We start from the raw sequence: 25,832 nt of genomic DNA, 5'->3' as shown, positions 1-25,832 counted from the left end.
TGATGGGGAGAGGTCTTGAGGGTCCAGAGGTCCCTCATTAAGGGGAGGGTACTGTCATGATCCATGCTGGATAACGACTGAGATAAAGCACAGGTAAACTTTTTTTCTGTGCTTAGGTTTGGTTTTTGCCCCATTGGCCATTGGGATTATTGCACTGTGGTGTCTTTTGTTCTAAATTTGTCCCCCCGGTGGTGGTGAGCGTCATTGCACTCTGTTTCTTTAGTTAAGTGCACATGATTAGATTGCAGGTGTGATTGCTGGCTCTGCTATAAAAGAGTCACAGGTGTTGCAATCAGTGTTGGTGATAGTACTCATTTCAACCATCCTTGGTGGAGGAAGGAGTTTTTAGAGAGCTCCTTGCAGCACGGTCAGAGCCCTGGTGTGGAAGGAGTCAGAGGGGATTTCCTTGCAGCTCTGACAGAACTTGGTGGCAGCGATTCAGGAGGAGAGCTGCATTCTGGTGGTGGACTCTGTTGCCAGGAGCAAGAGCAATAGAGTAAAGCTAAGTTGTGTTCCCCTGTTTGTGTTTTCCCTTCATGTGTATTAGTACAGTGGTGGGGCCACTGCCTGCGCCACTCATCTCCCTAGCAAGGGATAGGTGTAGGGTGTGCTAGGGCGACAGGTATCCTGAGGTGCGGAACAGGCATAGAGAACATTAGGAGCGTTAGGGACACTGACTCAGGGGAGTGCAGGAGGTCTCCACGTCCCCTTTCCCTATCGCAGGGCCCACCATTGTAACTGTGTTCCCTCCCCCTTGTCTTGTTGTTTACAGTTACTGGCCTGCGGGTCGTGTCGCACAGGACAGCTTCACGTGCCGTGTCGTGTTGTTTCAGTTACCGGCCTGCGGGTCGCGTCACACAGGACGGGTCCACGTTACACTCAGCCTGTACCATCACCATCACATCCACTTCCCCGTCCCTTGCCACGCGCCTTGCCCATTGTAAATGGACTAGAATATTATACACGTTCACTACAAAAGGGAGGCAACTTGTATGTGATACGTGTGCTGAAAAACCACACTTTTACCTATCTGGACTTTATGTAAAAATGTGTTTTGACTTATCAGATTTAATAAGTACCAATCAATTTAATAATCTACCAATGTCCTTTCTTTGGGACGCCTAATCTTTTGCTTCTAGCAACTAAGATTGTATAATTAGGTCCAATTTTTTGTGTTTGTAAAATGAATGTTTTCAAAACAGGAAATCATGTCATTGTCATTTTTAATTGAATATTCTTCCACCCAGAGAGCTTTCAAAGCACCTATTTTCGAGGTTTTTTCAAAATTAGGATCATAAGCTGAAATTATTATTTAAAATCACAGTTCTGTGATCACAAAGTTATTAGAACTATTGTTTATACTTGAAGGAAGGTATATAATGCAATGGCATTGATGTAGATTTACCAAGGCCAGAGTTATATTCAAGTGAAAGTGCCGTCCCATTTTTGGGACATTGGCAGAATGCACTATCTATTTTCGATGTTTTTTTTTTACATGGACATTTTTGTTTGATTCACTAGTGTTCATACATAACCCTAAATCATTTACAACTGATATGGCAGGCAGAGGTCTTTTAGTTTCATTTCTTCCGTCTTACCAGATAGTCTGGAAATCCCTCACCCCTCCACCCCCCTTCCCCAGTACCTTTCTGACTATATATGCTTTGTGAAACCTGATATCTCAGCTGTACTGGAGACACTCAAGAGAACAGACCCTGTAACTTGCTGGCTTGTCAGACATTGTTTGCGATCACATCACAGTATATAAGGTTGGTATTTTATGTTTTTATTCATCACAATTGTTTATTTAGCTTGTTTTATGAATGGATAGTGAAATGTGAAATATATTTATATATATTTAAAATAATTGTATATATATTTTAATCTATAGTTTGTAAATGTTGCTATACTAATTTTTGTTTTTGTTTTATCAGCAGTAAGAACATGGCAAATCGATATAAAAAAGAACTTACTGTTGATGAAATACTAGGTTATCTTGAGGAATTAGATTACCAAGAAGAGGAAGTTTCTGATGTTGAAGTAGTGATTGTACCCCCTGACCCTGATGAGGCAACTGATGAGGAAGATTTTCAGGAATATGAGCTTCTTGCTCATGAATTGAATGATGTAGCAGGAACTTTGGAGGTATTGCACACTTCAACAGAAATTGAAGAGGCTCCTGAGGTGGCATCAACTGAGAATTTACCATCCACCTCAGCAGGAACTTCAAGTACCAGTAGCAGAAAGCGACCAAGGAATCAAACTTCAAAACCAGTTGTGAGCAAGAAAAAAAATGCAACAGAAATATTACAATGTGCAGCAACTCCAAAATGGAAAAAATGTCAACCAACATATGAAAGCAGTGCGGACCAGGATACGTCCGAAATAGCAACATTTGTGACCTTTTAGAAAATAAAAATGAAGTTGAAGTATTTGAAGAGTTTTTTTTACATGATGTTATGGATATTATTTTGACCCAAAGCATGCTATATGCAAACAAAAAAAAACCCCTCCTTTTCCATCAGCGAGGAAGAATTACAAGTTTTTTTAGGCATATTATTACTGTCTGGATATCATTCTCTCCCCCAAGAGGACATGTACTGGGAACAAGCTCAAGATGTGGGAGTTCAATTGGTGCACAAAGCAATGTCAAAGAACCGCTTTAGGGAATAATTCAGCCCATTTTTAGGGGCTGAAAGTCCCCCTCTCGGCTTATACGCGAGTCATATACTTGGGGTCGGCCGGACGGGGGTGTAGGAGATCATACTCTCCTCTCCTAGCATGTCTCTTGCAGCCCCCCGCGCTTATTCCATCTTCTCTGCGCTGTTTTTCCTGCTTTTAGCGGTCACGTGGTGCCGCTCATTACATATGTGCATATGTAATGAGTGGCTCATTACATATGCACATATGTAATGAGCGGCACCACGTGAGAGAAAGCAGGAAGAACAGCCCTGAGAAGATGGAATAAGCACGGGGGCTGCAAGAGACATGCTAGGAGAGGTGAGTATAGCGGAGGGAGCCATATTCACCTGTCCCCCGTTCCACCGCTGCGAATCGCTCTGCTGTCTTGCTTCCTCTGGCAGTGATGTTCAGGTCAGAGGGCGCCATGACATAGTTAGCAGGCGCCCTCTGCCTGAACAGTTGCTGTGCAGAGCCGGCAATGCTGAGGAGCAGCAGGGACGAGGTGAGTATATAGGTTTTTTTTTAAATTGAGGCAGCGGCAGCAGCAGCATTATAAGGGGCCACTAATAACTGCATCATTGTAATGGGTCGCTTACTGTGCAGTATTATAAGGGGCCACTAATAACTGTGCATCATTGTAAGGGGCCGCTCACTGTGCAGCATTATAAGGGGCCGCTAATCACTGTGCATCATTGTAAGGGGCCGCTCACTGTGCAGCATTATAAGGGGCGACTAATAACTGTGCATCATTGTAAGGGGCCGCTCACTGTGCAGCATTATAAGGGGTCACTAATCACTGTGCATCATTGTAAGGGGCCGCTCATTGTGCAGCATTATAAGGGGCCACTAATAACTGTGCATCATTGTAAGGGGCCACTCACTGTGCAGCATTATAAGGGCAGTAGCTTCGAAATTTTCCACCCTAGGCTTATACGTGAGTCAATAAGTTTTCCCAGTTTTTGTGACAAAATTAGGCGGGTCGGCTTATACACGGGTCGGAGTATATACGGTATACACCTAAATGACAATTCTAAAATTGACAAGTCTGACAAGACGTACAAAGTTAGTTTATTCTTTGCAGTACTGGGGAAAGAATTCCTGAAATTTGGTGTATTCCACCAGGAACTTTCCTTAGATGAAATGATGGTCCGCTACTATGGCAAACACCCTACAAAAATGTACATGCGAGGTAAGCCAATAAAATTCGGCTACAAAATTTGGTGTCTGTGCAGTTCCAATGGCTACCTCTACAAATTTGTGCCATACTGTGGTAAGTCTGACAAAGAGGAAGGACCGTTAGGCTTGAGAGTGTTGTAGCTGCTTTTTGTTCTGACCAAGCGTCAGCTATGCCAGATCACCAGTGAGTCCGGATTGTGAGGTTTTTCGCCCTTCTGATGACAAGCGCTTGGAGACAAAGAGACTCAACACACACGAGCCGTGGTCAAATCACTTTATCTGACGTAATGAAATACAAGGCAATATTTTATACCATTTACAACAAAGGCAACTCTCTGGAGCTCATGTAGCCCCCTTCATCACTTTCAGGGTTATATCATGTTTACAGTGTGTCCAGAACATGTTGTAACTGACTTTTGAGAACAAATATGATAACAAGTATAGTTTCCTTGAACACAGAGACTAGTAGTCTACATGAGAATAACTCTAGCAATAATAGGGCAGAAGGCATTAGAAGTCTTAAAGGCAATTAAAGGGATATAAAAGCAAACCATTAACGCTTCTATATCAATTTCCCCCTTTTGTAAATGGTATAACCTTTGCCACAGGGTCAGCTGATGTCCACAAAGGAGCTACTGTCTCATGGGTCTAGTACCCATAAGGGGGCTTCCTACCTGCTTCGCCCATCCACCCTCAGTGTGGACACTCACTTTCCCCATCAGCAATGGCTACCTGGGGTCTATGATACACTACAGAAGGTTTAGCCTTAGATTCTTTTTTTATGCATACATTATTCAGTAGCTTAAGTAATACATATATTAGCGCTTTTACGGCTACATAAAACAATAAGCAAAACAACAAAATTTGCATACAAGTCTGTATAATGCCAAAAATCCATCTTGCAAGGCCATTAAACCAATTTGCTGGATTTAGGAAAGAGAATGTGTTACCCCACCAGGAGCCTCTCCTTGCACTGTGTTGTTTTAACCATTGGTCTCTAAGTTCACCTATTTGTCTATACTGGCCCTCATCTGGAGATTGCCAGCAGGGTCGATATAATTACAACAGGTGGGACCAATTATTTGACACATTCTTCCTTCTTTTGCTGTCAGGTAATCTAGTACTATAGTATGTTGGTTAGTAACTATGATTAATTGTCTCTGCATTGTATTAGGTTCATTAACCCCTTAAGCCCCAAGGGTGGTTTGCACGTTCATGATTGGGCCAATTTTTACAATTCTGACCACTGTCCCTTTATGAAGTAATAATGTCATGATCCCAGTGCAGGTTTTTGAGCTGCACACCGGGGGTTAATGTCTGGAGCTCTGTGCAGGTTTTGACCTGCACACTTGGGGTTAATGATTGTGGCCTCTTTCTGGTTCTGGGAGAGCTTCATAAACCCCTGGGTAGCTTCAATCCCTGCCAGTTATACTTTTGCCTTTGGCCTAGTGTGCTGACCCCCGTGTGCCTGTTTGTTGCTATTGCTTGTTTATATGGTCCTGACCCGATTCTGTTTCCCGTTGTGAGTTTGCCTGTTGCTTTTGTACTGCGTTATTATCTGTGTATGACTCATTGCCTGTGACCTGACTACTCTCTGTTCGCCCCTCTGGTACCTTGCAGCTATCTCTGTGTGTGACTCATTGGCTACATCCTGACTATTCTCCCTGTCTATGCCCCTTGGTAACTTTGTCTCGCAGTTACTCTGCTAGGAATTGTCTTGCAGCTCCTAGCTCTGTGGAGTTTAAGCCACGCCTCTAGCAGTCACGTGCTTCAGGTCCTGCAGCTCTGAAGTACACATCTATTCGGTTGCTGCCCGCTCCACAGGTAGCTTTGAGCACTGTTCGCTTTTCTCAGGGCACGCGCACTGGCTCAGTGAGCAAGTTCAGTGCGGTGTCTCTGACAAATAACTCTGAAACGCCTCCATGGATCCCGGTGATTCTGACACTGTTTTCTCGTGACATATGGTACTTCATGTTAGTGGTAAAATTTCATTCAAATAACTTGCGTTTATTTGTGAAAAAAATGGAAATTTGGTGAAAATTTTGAAAATTTCGCAATTTTCCAACTTTGAATTTTTATGCCCTTAAATCACAGAGATACAGCACACAAAAAACTTGATAAGTAACATTTCCCATATGTTTACTTTACATCAGCACAATTTTGGAACCAAAATTTTTTTTTGTTAGGAAGTTATAAGGGTTAAAAATTGACCAGCGATTTCTCATTTTTGCAACACCATTTTATTTTTACGGACCACATCACATTTGAAGCCACTTTGCGGGGTCTATATGATAGAAAATACCCAAAAGTGACACCATTCTAAAAACTGCACTCCTTAAGGTGCTCAAAACCACATTCAAGAAGTTTATTAACCCTTTAGGTGTGTCACAGGAATTTTTTGAATGTTTAAAAAAAATGAACATTTAACTTTTTTTCACAAAAAAGAAACTTCAGGTTCAATTTTTTTTATTTTACCAAGGGTAACAGGAGAAATTGGACTGCAAAAGTTATTGTGCAATTTGTCTTGAGTACGCTGATACCTGATATGTGGGGGGGAAACACTGTTTCGGCGCATGGCAGAGCTCAGAAGGGAAGGAGCGCCATTTGACTTTTTCAATGCAAAATTGGCTGGAATTCAGATCGGACGCCATGTCGCGTTTGGAGAGCCCCTGATGTACCTAAACAGTGGAAACCCCCCACAAGTGACCCCATTTTGGAAACTAGACCCCCCAAGGAACTTATCTAGATATGTGGTGAGAGCTTTGAACCCACAAGGGCATCACAGAAGTTTATAATGTACTGTGGTACAATTAAAAAATCATATTTTTTCCACAAAAATGATCTTTTTACACCCAAATTTATTTTCCCAAGGGTAACAGGACCCTAAAAGTTATTGTGCAATTTGTCCTGAGTATGCTGATACTCCACATGTGGGGGTAAACCACTATTTGGGCGCATGGCAGAGCTTGGAAGGGAAGCTGCGCCATTTGACGTTTTTGGCTGGAATTGAGATCGGACACCATGTCGCGATTGGAAAACCCCTGATGTACCAAAACAGTGGAAACCTCCCACAAATGACACCATTTTGGAAACTAGACCCCCCAAGGAACTTATCTAGATGTGTGGTGAGAACTTTGAACCCCCCAGTGCTTCACAGAAGTTTATAATACCTGGGCGTGAAAATAAAAAAAATCGTATTTTTTCCACAAACATGATTTTTTAGTCACCAATTTTTTTTATTTTCCCAAGGGTACCAGGAGAAATTGGACCACAAAAGTTGTTGTCCAATTTTTCCTGAGTACGCTGATACCCCATATGTGGGAGAAAACTATTGTATGGGCACACGTCGGGGCTCGAAAGGGAAGTAGTGACGTTTTGGAATGCAAACTTTGATGGAATGGTCTGCGGGTGTCATGTTGCTTTTGGAGAGCCCCTGATGTACCTAAACAGTGGAAAATCCCGACAAGTGACCCCATTTTGGAAACTAGACCCCCTAAGGAACTTATCTAGATGTGTGGTGAGCACTTGGAGCCCCCAAGTGATTCACAGAAGTTTATAATGCCCTGGCATGAAAATAAAAAAATCGTATTTTTTCCACAAACATGATCAATTAGTCCCCAATTTTTTTGTTTTCCCAAGGGTAACAGGAGAAATTGGACTGCAAAAGCTGTTGTCCAATTTGCCCTGAGTACGCTGATACCTCATATGTGGGAGAAAACTACTGTATGGGCACACGTCGGGGCTCGGAAGGGAAGTAGTGACGTTTTGGAATGCAGACTTTGATGGAATGGTCTGCGGGTGTCATGTGCGTTTGGAGAGCCCCTGATGTACCTAAACTATTGAAACTCCCCAGAATTGACCCCATTTTGGAAACTTGACCCCTCCACGGAACTTATCTAGATGTGTGGTGAGCACTTTGAACCCCCAAGTGATTCACAGAAGTTTATAACGCCCGAGCGTGAAAATAAAAAAATCATTTTTTTCCACAAAAATGATATTTTTGCCCCCAATTTTTTTTCCTAAGGGTAACAGGAGAAATTGGACCCCAAAAGTTGTTTTGCAATTTGTCCTGAGTAGGCTGATACCCTATATGTGGGGGTAAAACACTGTTTGGGTGCATGGCAGAGCTTGGAAGGGAAGGAGCACCATTTGACTTTTTCAACGCAGAATTGGCTGGAATTGAGATCCGACGCCATGTTGCATTTGGAGAGCACCTGATGTGCCCCAACAGTGGAAACCCCCAATTCTAACTCCAACCCTATCCCCAACCCACCCCTAACCCTAATCTCAGCCCTAACCCTAGCCCTAACCCTAGTCCTAACCCTTGCCCTAGCCCTAACCCTAGCCCTAATGGGAAAATGGAAATAAATACATTTTCTTTTAATTTTATTATTTTTCCCTAACTAATGGGGTGATAACGGGGGGTTTTTATTTACTATTTATAGCGGGTTTTTATGTTTGGCAGCTGTCACACGCTAAAAGACGTGTCACACTGTCACGCTGTCACACGCTATTGTAAAAATAGTTTTTGCATCACCACAGAGAGAGCTATAATTTTTCCATATTTTGACCCACCGAGTCATGTGAGGTCTTATTTTTTGCGGGACGAGTTGACGTTTTTATTGGTACCATTTTCGGGCACATGACATTTTTTGATCGCTTTTTATTCCGATGAATGAACAAAAACCAGCGTTTCATGAATTTCTTTTGGGGGGTGCGTTTACACCGTTCCGTGTGCGGGAAAATTGATAAAGCGCTTTTATTCTTCGGGTCAGTACTGTTACAGCGATACCTCATTTAGGTCTTTTTTATGTTTTGGCGCTTTTATGCAATGAAAACTATTTTATATAAAAAATAATTATTTTTGCATCGCTTTATTCTGCGAGCTATAACTTTTTTATTTTTTCGCTGATGACGCTGTATGGTGGCTTTTTTTGCGGGACAAGATGACGTTTTCAGTGGTACCATGGATATTTATATGTGTCTCGCGTGTTATTGCACTTTTTGTTCAGCGGTATGATAATAATTCATTATTTTTTGCTTCGTTTTTTATTTTTATTTTTTAAGGGGTTCGCTAAAGGGGTTAACTAATGGGATAGTTATATAGGGCAGGTTGTTACGGACGCGGTGATACCAAATATGTGTCCTTTTATTGTTTTTTTCTTTTTTTATTTCCAAAAAATGAATTTATTAGGGATTTTTTTTTCCTAATTTATTTAGCAATTTTTTAAAAATTATTTTTACACTTTTTTTTTTTTTTAACTTTATTAGGTTGTCCCAGGGAGGACATCACTGTCCTGTGACAGATCGCTGATCTATCACATCACAGATCACTGTGACAGATCAGCGATCTGTCACAGGCATAGACGCAGACTTCCTCATGCCTGCGCTTTGCAGGCACTGAGGAAGTCCGCTCCCTACAGGTCCCCGTCGCCATCTTGGATCCGGAGACCTGTAGGGAAAGAGACCCCTGCAGCAGCGCTGCATATTGCGCTGCTGTGGGGGGCTCAGGGAAGCACGGAGGGAGCCCCCTCCCTGCCGATGCTTCCCTTTAACCCCCGGTACACCGCAATCGTGTTTGATCGCGGTGTGCAAGGGGTTAACGTGTCGTGGGCAGTCCGTGACCACCCCTGACACATTGTGCTGGGTATCAGCTGTGATAATTAGCTGACACCCGGCCGTTGATCGCTGTGACGTACTATCCTGTCCCTGGGAATTAAGTACCAGGACACATGAACGGGATAGTATGTCATATGGGATTCAGGGGTTAAGAACTTCAAGAATCTGGAAAATCTGATCGTCCAGGTAGTCGGTAGCTTCTACTAATTTATCCCACATTTGTGTAATGAAGGGGTATATTAGCATACTACTGAATATTTTATTTGTTATCCCCATTTCTACTAGATGCGGCCTACCATTTGGCCGGGGCTTATTGTCTGCAGCCCTTCTATACAAAGTATGAATTTGAACTGCTGCTGTGTCTATTTTACTATGAGGATCTATGAAAGTGGCTGGTGTTAGTTTGGCAAGAGTGCAAACCCCTCTTATGTCTGGGCTCACCCACCTGTAGGCACGATGTCCGCAAACCAAGAATACTCCTTCAGGGAGAACACAAACGTGACTCGGGGTCTGTATACAATAGTATAAACTCAAAAGTCCTGACATAGGCTTATGGGCACACCAAGTATTATTCATTTGTTTTCCCCTTATGCCAGATGTACATATATCCCTTTTTTTCCTTATTATTTTACCCGTAGATGCTTTACATCCGATTATAGCCAATGAGGCAGAAACATCACGGGACACATCTTTTCCCCAAAACCTAGATTGAGTCCAAGTCTCATGGTGTATGCAGTGTGGGGTTAATACCTCCCATGGCTCCAGAGGTAAGGCTAAGTACGGCATGGTCCTCGCAGATAATGGGCTGTGTGTACAGATCCAACAGTCCTTCGGTTTCTGTCCATCCATGTGGGTCGCCCTCCAGTCCCAGGGCAGTGGGGTGCTTGGTACCGGGCCGGTGTCAGGGGGAAAGTATCACGGCAGCTGTGACCCGGTCCGTGGCCCTGGGCGCCCAATGTCAATGGTGGTGTGTGGTTAATGGAATTGAATAGTTCGTGACGCCACCTGTGGTGTTCGGCAAGGGAGATGTTAAGCCAACACTGCAGACAGATCCTCTGGGACAGATGGTGGGATGCAGCAATGGTGGCATAGCCCTCGACAGGCATGGCTGTTGTCCCAGGGCAGTGTAGATGTGGGGGAAACCTTGATGGTGTAGTGTCCGGCGCAGGGAATGTAGCAGTGCTGGCGGACGCAAGAAGGAATCGAGGACACCAGGGCTTGCAGTTTCAACGCTTTACTCACAGTTCTTGGTAACCACTGGTGCCCGCTTCCATGCCGTGTCGGGGCAGAGACTCAATCAACCTCCCGGGCAAGTTAGGCTTCTCCTCTCCAACACTCCGCCAACATGTACCTTTCCTGAACGACTCCTCTATTGCGCCTATTAGTGTGAAGAGCTCCAGTACTGTGGATACTCTGAAGTTCCTCCTGTCAGATGTTCCTAGAACCTTACTTGTATAACAGACAGCTGTAGCCTGCTCAGGGATGCTCCTGGATCCCGGCTCTCTATCCTTGTTGCTGTTGTGTCCTAAGTCTTAGATGGGAGTAGTGTATTTACAGCCAACTACTCCACCGGTGTCTGCTGCAGAACCATAAGTGTCCATACAACCTCGGGGACCGGGCCCCAGCCTTGCGCTGATTACCTATAGGCAGGGTTCCTCTTCCAACCCACAACTCCTCTCTGTTCTCCTACTCCTTCGTTCCGCGCTGTTCCTTCTCTCTCTTATGGAAGCTTAGGTTGCAGTTCTACGTCTTTCTTCTGTTCCTTTCCTAGGGAGCTTGTTCCACTAAGACCAGTCCTCAGCCTCGCCTGACTGACTGTCTTCCTCCGCCTTGAGCTCTCCTCAGGCTGACCTCCTGTCAGCCTGCTCTCAGACTCAACTCCAGACTCAACTGAACTGAACTGAATTCAACTGAACTCCAATTCTAAACCTTCCCACTCTTTTATACCTAACTCCACCCACCTCCCAGCACATCTCGTGTTACGAAGCAAGGACCCATGAAAGGTGCTCTGCTACCGTCTAAGCATGGAGCCGCAATCTGGTCCATTGCTGAACTATCCTGTGTGTGGGTGCAGGTGTTGGAGTGTGAAAAGGAGTTCCCAACTTACCTAGTTGGTGGGGCACTACACCTTAGGAGAAGGTGCAGTACCTCTGTGGCAACTGAGCCTCAGGGGCGCCACACATGTCCTTTATAAGAAGAGCATGATGCCGAATAAGTTTGTTGTCCCAGTCAGCATTTAAGAGTTGTCTCTGTAGAGTGCAGTAACCCTGTCACTGCCAGCAAAGTGATGAGGAGTACAGTCATTCTACTGTTGACGGGACCTTCTTGCAGTGACTGGTGTGGATCCAGGTGGGCTTTCCCTCAAGTTTTACTGAGGTGGATGTGGTCAGCTGGACTTGGAAGGGGCCATCAAATTGTAGGTCCAGGCTCCTTCTCACATGTCTGCGTATAACCACCCAATCACCTGGATTCAGCTGATGCACATCTGCACTGGCATTAGGATCTGGAATGGATGAGGGCACATGTTTATGCACCACATTAAGTCATTCCTGCAAGGCCTGGACATAGGCTGTTCTAGAACCGTGTTGCATTTGTAGCACCTGTGGGAAGTACAGACCAGTCTTTGGTGCACTACCAAACAGGACTTCAAAGGGAGACAAGCCTGTCTTTCAATTTGGAGTGTGTCTGACTGAAAAGAGTGCAAAAGGCAAGCACTCTACCCAGCTCTTTCCGGTGTCTGCCATGGCCTTTTGAATTTTCCGTTTAAGTGTCCCATTTAGTCTTTCCACTTTCCCACTACTTTGTGGCCTATATGGTGTATGAAATGCTTGCTGTACACCCGGGGCCTGCATGACTTCCCTCATTATTTCTCCTGTGAAGTGTGTACCCCTATCGCTCTCTATGGCTTCTGGGACACCATACCTGCAGATCAGTTCTTTCATCAGTTTGTCTGCAGTCGTTTTAGCAGTTGCACATTTTACCGGATAGGCTTCCGGCCAACCAGAGAAGAGATCTACACATACTAGGATATATTCATACACTCCTACCTTGGTAGCTGTATGTAGTCTCTGTCTCCAGTCTCTGAAATGGGTAGAGAGGCCTAGGTGTCTGTGACAACGGCGGCCATGGCCAGCCGCCGTCCCACGGGTACCGGCTCCCTCCGCAGCTTTCACTCACCCGGCGGGCGCGCGCTCCCTCCTTCCTCCTGCTCACGTGCTTCTCCACTTCCTGGCCGCCGGGCAGCACCCCACCTTCACATGCACACTAGGGCGCGGGCGCGCGCCCGTCCTGATGGTTAACCCTGCGGTGGGTGGTGGCCGATTAGCGGTTAGCCAATCACCTGCCAGCAGGGGATATATCAGGCGTCTCCCATAAGGGGATGACGCCTGGTTATTGTGTGAAGTCCATACATTGATTTGGCTGCCTATAGGGTTCCTATAGGTTTTCCTCCTGTCCTATACTCTTCCTAGCCTTTTCGTCTCTGCCTCTCCTGGTTGCCCTGCCCGCCCACCGCCCTGCCGATCCGTGTCTCCTAGTCATCAGTTCTGACCCACTCCCTGTGTCTGGTTCCCTTCCTGTCCAGTTTCCTAGCCTGTTGTCCTCCTGTCTTCCCTAACTTCTCGGTTACTGTTGCTTTGTACGTCTCCTCATCTCGCACCTTGGTCTCGGTGCGGTCTCCCAGTCCTGCCTGTGGTCACTCCGGTCCTTTGAGCCACCCCTCTTGGTTTCAGCTGTCGCGGTGTCTGATCCCCCACGGGCCTGCCCCAAATGGTCCCTGTATAGGCGTCGGTTCCACCTGGTGCGCTCGCCCCGGGGGCCTCAGTTCCGCGACCCAGAGGGTCCACTCTCGGACGCTGCCAAAACCCCCGAAGCGTCACAGTGTCGCTTTCTTAGGGACTTTTACTGTTTTACCTGGGTTGTGCTGTGCACAGATGAGGCATGATTGTATAAGTTTCGCGGCTGCGTAACTGAAGCCAGGGGCGATCCAGAAGGCATCTACCATGGCACACATGTGACTTTTGGAGGTGTGAGTGGGGCCATGTGTTGCTTGAGCCATAATCAGGAACAGGGACTTTGGTAGGCACAACTTCTCCTTATTCTCCCATACTCCGTTCAACATCAGCTCAGCTCCCAGTCTCCCCCAGTGTACCTTCTCTGTTTGGGCAGCCTGTTGCTGGAGGGATTTTAGGACATCTAGGCTCAGTGTGGCTGGAATACGCTGACTCCCCGCCACCGCCACTGCTCCCTAGGCCGCCTTGCTGCTACTTTAGCAGCCTCATCCGCCCTTCTGTTGCCCTCTACCTCCACGGAGTCACCTTTTGTGTGTGCTTTTACCTTGACAATGCCAACCTGGACTGGTATCAATGCCTCCATCAATTGTTTCACCAGCTCTGCATTTTTAATGGGCTTACCGGCTGATGTAAGGAACGCTCTGCTTCTCCAGATAGGGCCATAATCATGGGCTATTCCCCATGCATAATTAGAATCTGTGTAAATATTAGCGACTTTACCTACAGCGGCTCTACACGCCTCAGTGAGTGCCTTCATTTCTGCCTCCTATGCCGACATGTGAGGAGGGAGTGGTTCAGCTCAGATTACCTCATGTGAGGATACAACTGCATATCCAGTGTAGAATCATCCATCCTGGTGGTATCTGGAGCCATCTACAAAAAACTCAAAATCTGCATTAGGAACAGGTTTTTCATGAACATGTGCAAACCCAACTGTCTCCTGACTCATCAGTTCTATGCAGTCATGTTCATGCGTCAGGTCAAAGTATTCTTCCTCGCTTACTAATACCAATTCCCCCTTTTCTGAATCCACAGGCAGGAGGGTGGCTGGATGCAGAACGTTACATCTTTTGAGGGAGGCATACTCAGGAATTAGTAGAATACATGCAAGTCGGAGCTATCTGGCCATAGACAGATGTTTTGGTTGAACTTGTACGAGTATGGAATGGATGTCATGTGGGGAATAAATTGTCAAAAGAGTGAGATCATAGGGGTCTGGTGACAAACAGTCATAAAGTGGTTGAAACATTTGTGAAGCTGGCCTTATCCAAGGCCTACAGTAGGTCACTAAGCCTAGGAAGGTGCGTAGATGCTGATGTTTTCAAATAATTTTATTGTTTTTTTAGAAATAAACAGGGTAGGGAAAGGAAGGTAGGAAGGGAGGGAAGGGAGTGGGGAATAAACAACCTTGTACCGGTACGGAAAATTTTTTTTTAAAACTAGAGAACCCACAAATAGGCATGGAATAACATATATCGAATAACAACATAAAAGAAAAAAAAATTGACAATCCTTATTATGGGGTAACATTCTTGGAGCGTAGATGCTGATGTGACCTGTGTAGAGGGAGATTTTGAATTGCCTGTTTCCTGTCTTCAGTCAGGTGTCTGGTACCTTCGGCAATATAATGTCCCAAAAATGTCACCTTTTGTTTGCAATACTGTAATTTGTCACGTGAGACCTTGCAACCCTTTTCTGATAAAAAAAAAACATGGCAAGGAAATTGTGGCTTCCCTGCAGGACCTCTGGTCCAGGCAGAACAGCAAAAGGTAATCCACATACTGTAATAGTACAATCAGCAGATGAGGTGATTGCCACTACTCAAGGATCCCTGCCATCACTGCTGAATAGATGGCAGGGGATTTCTTTCCCCCTTTGTGGGAGGATTGTCCAACAATATTGTTTACCTTTATGAGTAAAGGAAAAGGATACTGACAGTCAGTGTGCAGGGGTACAGAGAAAAATGCACCTGCTAAATCAATGACTGTAAAACATTTTGACATCACTGGGATCTGTAACAGTATTGTGTGTGGATCAGGGACGATTGAGGTCACACTCTCTGTAACATCCAGTGGCGGATTATAATGAGGTCAATTTTGGCAGTTGCCCCGGGCCCAGTGGGGTTAAGGGGCCCACAGCCCAGGCCAGTAAATTGCCCCATTATAATCCGCCACCGCGCAGGGCCGGATTATAGGCAGGGCAGGCGGGGCTTCAGCCCCGGGGCCCCCACCACAAGAGCTTCTAAGGGGGCCCCCACCACATTCCTGCTGGCTGCTGCAATGGCACTCCATCTTCTCCCCACCTAAAAGTGAGTGACCGTGGGGGCGGCATTATGTGCTCTGCTACCAGCAGCATCTACAAGTAGCCTGAACGCTGATGCTGCTGGCAGCGTGCAAAGGCTTGTGATGAGATCACAGGAGGGAAGGTGTCAGGGCCTGCGATCATGTGACCCCTGACTCCTCCCCTCCTGTGACCTCATCACAGGTCCTGTGCGCACAGCACAGAGCACTGAGAGCAGCCATGTATGTGGAGTGCGGCTCTGCGGGTGGAGGTCGGTGCTGGAGGCTCCATTATTCTCTATGTGGAGTGCGGGTGGAGGTCGGTGCTGGAGGCTCCATTATTCTCTATGTGGAGTGTGGCTCTGCGGGTGGAGGTCAGTGCTGGAGGCTCCATTATTCTCTATGTGGAGTGCGGCTCTGCGGGTGGAGGTCGGTGCTGGAGGCTCCATTATTCTCTATGTGGAGTGCGGCTCTGCGGGTGGAGGTCGGTGCCGGAGGCTCCATTATTCTCTGTGTAGTGCGGCTCTGCGGGTGGAGGTCGGTGCTGGAGGCTCCATTATTCTCTATGTAGAGTGCGGCTCTGCGGGTGGAGGTCGGTGCTGGAGGCTCCATTATTCTCTATGTGGAGTGTGGCTCTGCGAATGGAGCTCGGTGCTGGAGGCCCCATTATTCTCTATGTGGAGTGCGGCTCTGCGGGTGGAGGTCAGTGCTGGAGGCCCCATTATTCTCTATGTGGAGTGCGGCTCTGCGGGTGGAGGTAGGTGCTGGATGCTCCATTATTCTCTATGTGGAGTGCGGCTCTGCGGGTGGAGGTCGGTGCTGGAGGCCCCATTATTCTCTATGTGGAGTGCGGCTCTGCGGGTGGAGGTAGGTGCCGGAGGCTCCATTATTCTCTATGTGGAGTGCGGCTCTGCGGGTGGAGGTCGGTGCTGGAGGCCCCATTATTATCTATGTGGAGTGCGGCTCTGCGGGTGGAGGTAGGTGCCGGAGGCTCCATTATTCTCTATGTGGAGTGGGGCTCTGCGGGTGGAGGTCGGTGCTGGAGGCTCCAATATTCTCTATGTGGAGTGCGGCTCTGCGGGTGGAGGTCGGTGCTGGAGGCCCCATTATTCTCTATGTAGAGTGTGGCTCTGCGGGTGGAGGTCGGTGCTGGAGGCCCCATTATTCTCTATGTAGAGTGTGGCTCTACGATTCGTGACCCCTGTCACGTGACGAGGGGGGCCCACAGAATCTGAACTGCCCCGGGCCCTGGCTACCCTTAATCCACCCCTGGTAACATCATTAATGGCCCTTAAGTCATGAACCTTTCTGTAAGTGTCAGCAAACCCTTGAGTCCTTTTTCTCCCTAATGGGATACAAAGGGGTGTTGTAGGGGGAAGATCTTTACACTAGAACCCCTGCCTTAACATACTCTCTAATATCTCTGCTCGGGGCCATTGATTTGGCTAGGCTCAAGGGGTATTGCTTTAAACACGGAGGAGTGGTTCCTTTTATTATTTTTTTTTCTTCAATTTAATCATGACAGTAAACTCATAGGGGTATTGTCACTAACAATAAGTTTTGTAAGTACCACAATTCCAGCACCTCACTGTTTCTATGTCCTTAGGTCCCTTATTACGTCTCCACTTTTTCCTTTGTGCTCCAGCATACATAACTGGTTGCCTTATTGTCCTTGTTTGCTCAATTTCTTTAGCTACCTTAAGGAGGTCTTTCGGATCTACATATCTCCATTCAGGTCTGGCTGTCTGTACTGTGTCTCGTAAGTCTTTGTTCATACCGTCAATGAATGCATTCACCAGTATTCTAACATCAAGTAGGTTTATGCAAATGTACCCCATGTCTGCCCATTTCAGCTGTAACCGTCCAGAGTACATCTCTACACTCTCTCCTCTTTGCTGTGTCACGTTAGTCAGGAGTACGGACTGTTCTGATTGTTCCACTGTAGCCCATTGCTTTTGTAACTCACAGTACGTCTCCCCAGACCATGCAGATTTATCATCCATGCCCCAAGCCTGATTCTTTGCCACATCTGTGTGTGTCTTAATTATATGTCCTAGTGCGTCACCTGCCTTTAAGCTCACCAACCTCTCTAGATCTGCCCAGGTAGACTTATATGTCTGCTGTATTTCCTTTATGTGTCTGTAAAATGAGAATGGTTGGTTTACAGGGTCAGGCAATTGCTTTAGCATAGCCAACTGGTCAGAGGGGCTCCAGGGATAATACACCTGCATCTTTCTTATTCTTGTCGCCCTTCTAGGTCCTGATGCGGTTGGTCGTCTGATGTCTACTGTCAGCTTACTCCTCAAAGGTCAATGTCCCCAATACCCACTAACCATACTATTATGTCACTACATATGATCTTGTCTGGATAGGATTTAGCGCAATTTGCTTAGGTCAGTAGCACAGGTCACACAAGTAGCTATTCAGTCTGGGTTTGTCTGAGTCTGATCACAGTGTTTACAAGTCCATCTGTTTTGTCTGGGTCTCTGGTTAAACTTTATCAATCAAAACATTCATAATACACCTTCCATACTGCTGCACATTCTCAAACATCATTTATTCACTTGCTAGTTTCTTCCCTTGTCTGTGCCTTTTTGTACATCCAAACATATCGGTATTAGCGAGTGAGGAAGAATACTTTGACATGACGCATGATCATGACTGAATAGAACTGAGGAGTCAGGAGACAGTTGGGTTTGCACACACGTTCATGAAAAACCTGTTCCTAATGCAGATTTTGAGTTTTTTGCAGATGGCTCCAGATACCACCAGGATGGACGATTCTACACTTGATATGCAGTAGTATCCTCACATGAGGTAATCTGAGCTGAACCACTCCCTCCTCACATGTCGGCACAGGAGGCAGAGTTGAAGGCACTCACTGAGACGTGTAGAGCCGCTGCAGGTAAAGTCGCTAATATTTACACAGATTCTAATTATGCATGGGGAATAGCCCATGATTATGGCCCTATCTGGAGAAGCAGAGCGTTCCTTACATCAGCCGGTAAGCCCATTAAAAATGCAGAGCTGGTGAAACAATTGATGGAGGCATTGATACCAGTCCAGGTTGGCATTGTCAAGGTAAAAGCACACACAAAAGGTGACTCCGTGGAGGTAGAGGGCAACAGAAGGGCGTATGAGGCTGCTAAAGTAGCAGCAAGGCGGCCTAGGGAGCAGTGGACTGTGGCAGGGAGTCAGCGTATTCCAGCCACACTGAGCCTAGATGTCCTAAAATCCCTCCAGCAACAGGCTGCCCAAACAGAGAAGGTACACCAGGGGAGACTGGGAGCTGAGCTGAACTCGAACGGAGTATGGGAGAATAAGGAGAAGTTGTGCCTACCAAAGTCCCTGTTCCCGTTTATGGCTCAAGCAACACATGGCCCCACTTAGTCCATGAGCCAAGAGCCAATTTTGACGATATCGGTACCACCCGGAGTGACTAATTCTCTTTGGTGTTTTTAGGTAGATGCATGTCTGTAGTTTATGTTTTGATATGATAGCCCTTGCACATCAGTAGCTTAACCCCTTCAGGCCTATTTGTACCCAAATGCCTAGGCCATTTTTTGTAAATCTGACCTGTCACTTCATGCAGTAATAACTTTGGGACGCTATCACCTACCCATGCCATTCTGAGACTGTTTTCTCGTGACATATTGTACTTCATGGTAGTGCTAATTGTGAGTCAATAGATTTTACCTTTCTGCATAAAAAAATTACAAAATACACGAAAATTTGGGGAAAATTCGCTATTTTTGAACTTTGAAATTCTCTACTTTTTATAAAAATGCTGATACCCCCCATAACAGTTATTAGTTTACATTCTCCACATGTCTACTTCACATTGGCATGATTTTGGAAATGAAATTTTATATTTTTCGGATGTGATAAGGCTCATAGTTTTATACGCAATTTTTAAAGTTTACGACTAAATTTCCAAAACCCATTTTTCCAAGGACCAAGTCAGTTCGGACGTCACTTTATGGGTCTTGTATAACAGAACCCACCCATACATTACCCCATTTTGCAAACTACACCCCTCAAGGTGTCCAAAACGGATTTTCAAAACTTTGTTAACCCCTTAGGTGTTGTACACAGGAATTCAAGCAAAATGACAGTGAAATATCAAAATTTCAATTTTTTGGCAGATATTCCATTGTAATCCAATTTTACCTGCAACCCAGCAAGGGTTAACAGCAAACCCAAACCCAAAATTGGTTACCCCAATTCCGCAGTTTATAGAAACACCCCACATGTACACGTAAACTAAATTATGGGCGCGCAAGAGGGCTCAGTACAGAAGGAGAGCTAGGCGGTTTTTGGGATAATAGATTACACTGGAAGAAATCCAGTGGGCCATGTCGTATTGGAGAGACCCTGAGGTACCCCCAGAGTGGAAACCCCCAAAAGGTTACCGCATTTTGGAAACTACACCCCCTAAGGAATGTTTTAGGGGGTATAGTAACCACTTTGACCCAACAAGCGCTCCATTGGAGTTTCATGCACTTGGTTGAGGAAATTGAAAAGTACATTTTTTTACCGGAAAAAGTCGCTTTAGTCCCACATTTTTCATTTTGAAAAGGGGGACCAGGAAAAAGTACACCCCACTTTTTATTCCCCATTGTCTCCCGAACACGGCAATACCACAAGTGTTGTCTAAAACCACAGTATTGGCGCATATGGGAGGGGGAGGGGGGGGATGTGTAGTGTAGTGTTTTTGTTTTTTTTTAACTTTCTTTTACACTTTTTGCCTGCCTGCCCAGACTTGCTGGGACTTGTGGTACCACAAGTTCCAGCGAGTGCAGGCAGGTCCGGCCAGCCTGCACAGTGCAGCGATCGTCCCTGTATGAGACCCTGTGCTGACAGGGTCTCATACAGGCAGAGGCGACACTGTGTCGGCCCTGCTACATCGCTGCTATGGCTAAAACGATGTTCTAGCCAATCGCAGCACAGGGGGAGGAGATCAGACACTGACATCCTCCCCCTGGCCTGTGGAGTGACTGGTAAATGCACCAATCGCTCCACATGCACGAACCCCTGCAGCGAATCACTCCATGTTTAACAAGGCATGCTGCGATTCGCTGGGCTATATAGCCCAGCGAATCAGTGATTCTAGCTGCTGGGGGTCGGCGCGAGGGGACAAGCCCTGCTGCCGGTAAGTGCAGCCATCTACCCCCGATCCCCGCGCGATTAGCGGCGGGGACGCTAAAGGGGTTGTGCCGTACTAGTACTGCTCTTGTCCTTTGGTCCAGGACGAGAGAGCAGTACTCGTACGGCGCTCGGTGCCAAGGGTTTTAATGTTTCTCTTTGTGTTTGCAGGTGTTTACTGACATATCTAATGGCATGATGGAAGTACCAGCGAGGAAGAAATCACGGATCGACTGTATCATACACTGCTCTAATGATGACAGTGATGATCTGGCGTCCCTACAGGATTTGGACTCCTGGAAAACATTGCTTAGGGCTGCAGAGATCAGACAGCATGAATCCGTCCTGGAAGCAGCTAAGGGCCTTGAAGAACGAGAAATACCACACATACAATATCACCGTAAATGTCGTAGTCTCTTTACAATGAAGAAGTCACTGGATTCTATCCTTGCCAAGGGTGTCAATGTCGAAACAGCAAGCGAAATCCCCAGTGATAGCAGGGTGTATGCCAAAGTATGTATGTTCTGCGAGAAGTCAAGCAAGTATCTCAAAGGAGAAAAAACAAGGGAGCCAATCGTCCAGTGTGTTGAGCTACGAGCAGATGAGACGATCCGCAGAGCAGCGATAAGGAAAGGCACACAGAGAATCCTTGGTTTACTTAGCAGAGACCTTGTTGCTTCAGAGGGGCACTACCACAAGTCGTGCTACAAACTATTCACAAAAGATGATTCCCAAGTGGCCTGTAGGTCTGGTGCAGCAGAAAATCAGGAAGAAAGCAAGGAAGTACGCTACGGAGAGGCAGAGATAGAAGCCCTTGAGGAACTCTTCTTGTATATAAGGACTGAATTGTTCCCAAACCCAGAAGTACTGCCTATGATAAACCTCACATCTAGGCTTCAGAGATGCATGATGTCCCGTGGTATCATCAAACTGAAACCATCGACAAAGAAACATGTTCGCCGAAAACTTGAAACAGAGTTTGGTGAATCACTCCGCTTTCTCTCCGATGAGAAAGGTAAGCTTCTAGTCTATCCATATAGCCTATCAATGGACGACCTTGCCCGGCAAGCACACAGCATGACAAAAGATCTGCAAGAAGCAAGAGCCGCTAACTCTGGAGATGTCGTAACCAAAGCAGCAATGCAGCTGAGGAATGAGATCAAGAAGCAAGATGTGAGTCAGCCATGGCCTCCCGATACAGATCAGAATGTCGATCCTGCATTAGTCACTCAATTCCTGCAAACCCTGCTTACAGGAGATTGTGAGTGCCAAACTCCCTCTGAAAGAGCTCAACGTCTTGCCACATCCTTCGGCAGTGACTTGGTTTTTGCTGTTACCAATGGAAAGACAAAGACACCCAAGCACGTACTGCTGTCCTTTGCAATTAAGTCTTTGACCGGCAATACAGGACTGGTTCGAACTCTGAATCGTCTTGGCCACTGTGTGTCATATTCAACGGCTGAGGAGATTGATACAGCCCTTTGTATCCAGAAGTTGGAATGTTCAACGGATGACATCCCAATGCCAGCAAATATCTACCCTGGTGTGTTCACAACCTTGGCCTGGGATAACATTGACAGACTTGAGGAGACACTAAGTGGAGCAGGTACATCTCATAGAGTCAATGGCATCGCTGTTCAGTCCAATGTTGCATGCTCTGTGACAAAAGTCCTGCCAGATTTAACCAAGTCGAAGAAAAGAAGCATAATTCCGACAGAATTAATGCTACCAATATACAATGTTGGGCGGCGGGGAGGGCCACCCAGGATTGAGACTGCGAATGTTAACACTACCGAGGAGGTCCAGGATTCAAAAACCAAGAACCATATCTGGCTTCTGGCTAGAATGTCAGACCATGAGGATCAGACCTTTAGCAGTTGGACTGGGTTCAACATCCAAATCCGCAGCGACATTGTAGTGGCCCAGGACACTGTAAGCTACCTGCCCACTATCAATGCTCCTGCAACAGCCATGTCCACTGTGAATGAAGTCTTGGAGCAAACACATGCCATCATGCAGACCCTGAAGCTTAACAGAATTGTGTGCGTGTTTGATCAAGCACTCTATGCCAAAGCTGCCGAGGTTATCTGGAAACAGGAGAAGTTCAAGAACATTATAATTAGAATGGGTGTCTTCCACACAATCTGTAATCTCCTCTCCATCATAGGTAAGAGATTTCAGGATGCAGGCCTTAGAGATCTGTGTGTTGAATCCGGTGTCATCGCTGAAGGATCAGTGTCTGGAGTGATGGACGGCCGGAGGTACAACAGAGCAGTGAGACTACACAAGCTGGTCTATGAAGCACTTATGAGGCTTGCATGGAAAAACTTCCTTCCATGGCTAGAAGAAAACCATGCAAGGGACCTTCACCATCTGGATGAAACACTGAAGAACATCACAAACTTTCGCATCAGTGTGTCGCAGGGATCCTTCGAAAAGTTCTTGGATAATGAATCTTGCACACTTACCCTGAAGCTCTTTCAAGTTTATCTTGAGACCTTCAGAAATGAACAACTCTCAGCATTCTGGATGTCATACTTGGACATGGTCGAGACCATGCTGGCCCTGGTTCGAGCTTCAAGAGAAGGCAACTGGATGCTTCACCTAGGAGCAATCCGACAGATGATACCGTGGTGTTTTGCCTATGACAAGGTCGACTATGCACGATACCTAACCTATTACTATGCTACGATGTCTCGGCTGCCCATAGACCACCCAGAGGTCCATGAATACTTCATGAAAGGTGGCTTTTCGGTCCAGATCGGTAGCAAGAATCCTTTTGGACGGATTCCTGTGGACCAGACCATCGAAGAAACAATCAACAAAGACACCCAGACACCAGGGGGCACAAAAGGCTTCAGCCTCAAAGTTGGAGCTGTCGCCAGATTCTACCTGACATCGGAGTACCGCAGCATGTACTTGAGGCAGCTGAGGGCCCTAGTAGGCCAACAATATACTGACTTCAGTCATTCAGACCTACAGGTGTCCAAGATTAGAAGAGATGAAGCCGATGTCCGATCTTTTGTTGAACTGCTGGAGACTGGTTGGTTGAACCCTTTCAACAAAGAGCATAATGGTGAACTTATCAGTTTATCAACAGCGACTGCAGCACCACCAGATGTAGCCAAAGACCTTCTAGGGGCATACAGTATAGGAGAGGATGCATATCACACATTCAAGGATGAGCGTTTGGGTACTGATACGCCAACTACACTGTTTCATGACAAGATGACGAAGAACAATCTTAAAACGTTCTCTAACATCAGAATGAAGACACACAGACAAGGCCTTGGCAAGGAGGTAATTTTGAAGGCTGACAGGAACCTATTTGGCCAGATGATACTTGTAGCTGAGAACAGAAAGCTACAAATGAGTGATGTCTTGACTCATCCCCTGGGGCCATTGCCATGGGCACTTGCCAACGGTGATGGGTCTATCCGCAAGACCAACAAGGCTGCCCTAGCAAGGGAGTTGGAGAGGAATGCTCCTCCTGCAGAGGTGATCCCTGAGCCCTCTGCAACCATCACTGATGGGATGAGCCTGGTTCAGAAACTGAAGGGAAACGATGCAACATTTGCCCAGCTAGCAGGCACAGCAATGAGTCGCGCTATCCATGAGGGTGCTAAGAGCAAGCGCATTAATATTGTCTTTGACGTCTACAAGGAGACATCCATCAAAGATACAGAAAGAGTCAACAGATATGAAGGCACAGGGATCCATTTCAAGAACATTCAACATGGGCACAACATCCAGCAGTGGAGGAAGCTACTAAGTAATTCCTCCAACAAGGCAAGTCTCATAAAGTTTCTGGTAGAAGAATGGAAGGCGAAACACCACAGGGAGAAGCTTGAGGAGAAGGAGATGTATGTCACATGTGAGCAGCTCTGCTTTAAGATCACCAAAGAACAGTGGGAAGAGGCTGCTGACCTTAAGTCAAGTCAAGAAGAAGCAGACACACGCCTCCTTCTCCATGCTCTTCATGCAGCAGAATCTGGTTACAAGTCTGTTATCATCACTTCAGAGGATACTGATGTCATGGTCCTGTGTCTGGGCATGTGCCACAAAATGCCATCCCACCTGTTCCAGAAACGCGGTACACAGAACCGGACAAGATTCCTGGATATCACCACTCTGAGCAGAACATTGGGAGGCAGCGTGTGTGATTCATTGATTGGTATGCATGCATTTACAGGCTGTGACACAGTCAGTGCATTCGCTGGCCGTGGGAAGATGACGACACTCAAGCAGTTGAAGATGAACAAGACATACCAGGATGCCTTTCAGGAAGTTGGTCGTTCATGGGAAGTGTCTCCCGAACTCTTTGAGAAGTTACAGGAAATCACCTGCCACATGTACCTGCCAACTACCCAAACAACTGAGGTAAACAGGCTCCGGTATCAGCTGTTCTGTGCCAGACGTGGAGTGGTAGAGTCAAGTCAACTCCCTCCTTGCCAAGACTGCCTTTTCATGCATGCACTGCGTGCAAACTACCAGGCTGCGATCTGGAGGAGAAGTCTGCAGAGCCAGCCATTTGTTGCAAACCCAACAGACTGCGGTTGGATGATAGATAATGACGGAAAGCTTGTTGTCAAGTGGATGCGAGGGGCACCAGCACCAGAAGCTATTATCCAGCTACTGTCCTGCAAGTGTGTGCGGTCATGCGAACTTCCTCAGTGTACTTGCCTCAACAATGGCCTGAAGTGCACGGACATGTGCAGGTTACAGACATGCCAGAACAAGGGTATTGAAGACGAGCCAGTAGAACAACAGTCAGATTCAGAGTCTGATGTTGAAGATATTATGGAGTAACGTTATATAATTATATATACACACACAATATATATATATATATATATATATATATATACACACACACACACCTACACACACACACATTAGTATGGACAAGCCCATGACATGTTCAGTGTGTATTTACATAACTTGGATTAAATTTTGTTACAAATACTACATGCATTGTATTGACATTTTGGCATTTCCCCTAAATCGACGTTTAATCATTATTTTTTGGAAATATAGGTAGGATCTATTCAAAAGGTGAAAAATACCATTAACCCCTTCGCGCCGGCCGCCGTAGCGGTACGGCGAATCGTACCCGGATCATATGCCGGGCGATCGCCGC

At 46.3% G+C, this 25,832-nt stretch overlaps 1 long non-coding RNA gene across 2 annotated transcripts in view; it reads left to right on the top strand.

The window, feature by feature from the left end:
• LOC141098038 (uncharacterized) overlaps positions 1 to 25,832 on the top strand; it is a 268,278-nt gene that overhangs the window by 208,673 nt on the left and 33,773 nt on the right. Inside the window, exon 1 of one of the 2 annotated variants that reach the window (XR_012234124.1) lies at positions 15,689 to 15,921. The exons of the other annotated variant lie outside the window; for it this stretch is intronic. This is a non-coding gene — a long non-coding RNA (uncharacterized lncRNA). Of the gene's footprint in view, positions 1 to 15,688; positions 15,922 to 25,832 lie in introns of those variants that run through there. 2 annotated transcript variants of the gene reach the window in all.

Source organism: Dendrobates tinctorius, unplaced genomic scaffold (assembly GCF_039654945.1).
Source record: "Dendrobates tinctorius isolate UK_male_01 unplaced genomic scaffold, ASM3965494v1 ptg000086l, whole genome shotgun sequence".
NCBI lineage: Eukaryota > Metazoa > Chordata > Amphibia > Anura > Dendrobatidae > Dendrobates > Dendrobates tinctorius.
The sequence above is the reverse complement of the archived record's forward strand: the minus strand, read 5'-3'. Positions and strand labels throughout refer to the sequence as shown.